This window comes from Stigmatopora argus, unplaced genomic scaffold (genome assembly GCF_051989625.1).
Source record: "Stigmatopora argus isolate UIUO_Sarg unplaced genomic scaffold, RoL_Sarg_1.0 HiC_scaffold_53, whole genome shotgun sequence".
NCBI lineage: Eukaryota > Metazoa > Chordata > Actinopteri > Syngnathiformes > Syngnathidae > Stigmatopora > Stigmatopora argus.
The window spans coordinates 195,001-198,151 of NW_027520067.1; positions in this window are offsets into that span (position 1 = coordinate 195,001).

Below are 3,151 nucleotides of genomic sequence, written 5' to 3' on the forward strand. Positions count from 1 at the left end.
TGGGTAAAGTTGTTTTAAATAAACAGGCCAAAATGTTTAAAATCAACCCAGGAAAAGTGTTTGAAAAGCCCCCTTAAAGTTTTGTAAAACATGGGTAAACTTGTTAAAAATAAAAAGGGCAAAATGTTTTAAATCAACCCAGGAATAGTGCATCTAAAACCCGCAAAAGATTTGTAAAACGTGGGTAAACTTGTTAAAAATAAAAAGGGCAAAATGTTTTAAATCAACCCAGGAATAGTGCATCTAAAACCCGCAAAAGATTTGTAAAACGTGGGTAAACTTGTTAAAAATAAAAAGGGCAAAATGTTTTAAATCAACCCAGGAATAGTGCATCTAAAACCCGCAAAAGATTTGTAAAACGTGGGTAAACTTGTTAAAAATAAAAAGGGCAAAATGTTTTAAATCAACCCAGGAATAGTGCATCCAAAGCCCGCAGAAGATTTGTAAAACGTGGGTAAACTTGTTAAAAATAAACAGGGCAACATGTTTAAAATCAACCCAGGAATAGTGCATCTAAAGCCCGCAGAAGATTTGTAAAACGTGGGTAAACTTGTTAAAAATAATAAGGGCAATTTTTTTTTTAAATCAACCCAGGAATAGTGCATCTAAAGCCCGCAGAAGATTTGTAAAACGTGGGTAAACTTGTTAAAAATAAACAGGGCAAAATGTTTTAAATCAACCCAGGCAAAGTGCTTGAAAAGCCGGCAAGAAATGTCGACCGCACCTGACCCGAATGCAGTACTGAAGTTTGTCCGCCAGACGGCGAAAAGGAGCAAGGTCCATCAACCAGGTCGGGTAAACGGCGGGAGTAACTATGACTCTCTTAAGGTACCGGGAAATGGTTAAAATGTGCAGAAAAGTGTTTCCAAAAGCGTAGTGATGGTTTTTAAACCATGAAATACAAATACTGGAGCTTTTCCACATATTAATATCGGGCACTGAGGGTGATTTTCCCAGGGGGGGAGACAGCTATAAAGGTCGGCGCGACGACGACGACCATTCGCAAAAGTCCCAAATATGCACTAAAATGGGGTATAATCAGCATTTATTGATGAAATACAAATACTGGAGCTTACTGGAGCTTATCAGACATGACTACCGGGCACTGGGAGTTATTTTCCTGGGTAAAAGACAGCCATAAACGTCGGCGCGACCAAATACGACGACATACGACCATTCTCAAAAGTGCCAAAAATGCATTAAATTTGGTTTTAAATCAGCACTCATCGATCAAATACAAATATTATATCTTTAATACAAATACTGGACCTTTTTAAACATTAAAACCGGGCCCAGGAGGGTGATTTACCCGAAGAAATGACACTTTTGACCCGGCAATTTGACCCTAATTGCAGTAAAAAAAATTGTCCACAATGTGGCAGAGTTCTGCGGGTTCCATAGCGGCGGCCCAGTGCGTCAAATTCTGTATAAAAAGCAGGATATTTCGGTTCTGGGGGGTTATTTTACCCTGAAAAAGTGCATAAATTCTGGGTGCATGTATTATACACCATTTGGTGTCAAAATAAACGCTCCAGTTTACCCAGGAAGAGTGTCCCAAATGCGGGTTGACTGTAATAGACCAACGTGCATGTATAAAAAGCATGTCGACTTCGTTCTGGGGGCTTATTTTCACTCAGGAATAGTTTATAAAATAAGGGGAACTTTATTAGAGTAGAGTGGGTGTGTAAAAAGCGTTTCTTTTCAGCCCAAAAGGTGTTTTTAACCGGGAAAAGTGCATAAGCTTACGGGATTTTGAACGGTCGCAGTAATAAAGTTTGTCCACAGTGTGGCAGAGTTTTTCGGGTTACATACAGGCCCAGTGCGTCAAAGTCTGTATAAAAAAGGAGGATATTTCGGTTCTGGTGGGTTATTTTCCCCGGAAAAAGTGCATAAATTCTGGGTGCATGTATTATTGACGATTTGGTATCAAAATAAATGCTCTAGGGAGGTTCTGGTGCAAAAGTTTACCCAGGAAGAGTGTCCCAAATGCTGGTTGACTGTAATAGACCAACGTGCATGTATAAAAAGCATGTCGACTTATTTCTGGGGGCTTATTTTCACTCGGGAATAGTTTCTAAAATAAGGGGACCTTTATTAGAGTAGAGTGGGTGTGTAAAAAGCTTTTCTTTTCAGCCAGAAAGGTAATTTTAAACGCTAAAAGTGCATAGGCTTACGGGAGCTTGAACGGTCGCAGTACCACAGTTTGTCCACAGTGTGGCAGAGTTCTGCGGATTCCATAGCGTCCCAGTGCGTACTGGTTTGTATAAAAAGTAGCCCAGTTCGGTTCTGGGGGGGTATTTTCCCCGGAAAAAGTGCCTAAAATGTGGGTGCATGTATAATTGACAATTTTTTATAAAATTAGTCTTCCAGGGATGTTCTGGGGGGATGTTAGGCAAGAAATAGTGTCCAAATTGGGGTAATTTTCGTTAAGAATAGTGGTTGCATTGGAACTGGTCTTGGGTGGTTCTGGTTGGTCCATTTAACCTGAATTTTTGTCTCATATGAGGGTAGATGTATATTGACCATTCTGTATAAAATAATCTTCCAGGGTAGTTGTGAAGTAAAGTTATGCCTTAAACAGTGTGCCTAATTTGGGCACTTTTATGACAACGAGTGCTTGTGTTGGAACTGGTCCTGAGTGGTTCTGGTTGGTCCATTTAGCCTGAAATTGTGTCTCATATGAGGGGAGATGTTTATTGACCATTTTCTATAAAATAATCTTCCAGGGAGGTTCTGGGTGGATGTTAGGCAAGAATAAGTGCCCAAATTGGGGTAAATTGCGTTAAAAATAGTGGTTGTCTTGGAACTGGTCTTGGGTGGTTCTGGTTGGTCCATTTTCCCTGAATTTTTGTCTCATATGAGGGGAGATGTAGATTGACCATTCTGTATAAAATAATCTCCCAGGGTAGTTGTGAAGTAAAGTTATGCCACAAACAGTGTGCCTTATATGGGCACTTTTATGACAACGGGTGCTTGTATTGGAACTGGTCCTGGGTGGTTCTGGTTTGTCCATTTACCCTGAATTTTTGTCTCATATGAGGGGAGATGTATATTGACCATTTTCTATAAAATAATCTTCCAGGGATGTTCTGGGTGGATGTTAGGCAAGAATAAGTGCCCAAATTGGGGTAAATTGCGTTAAAAATAGTGG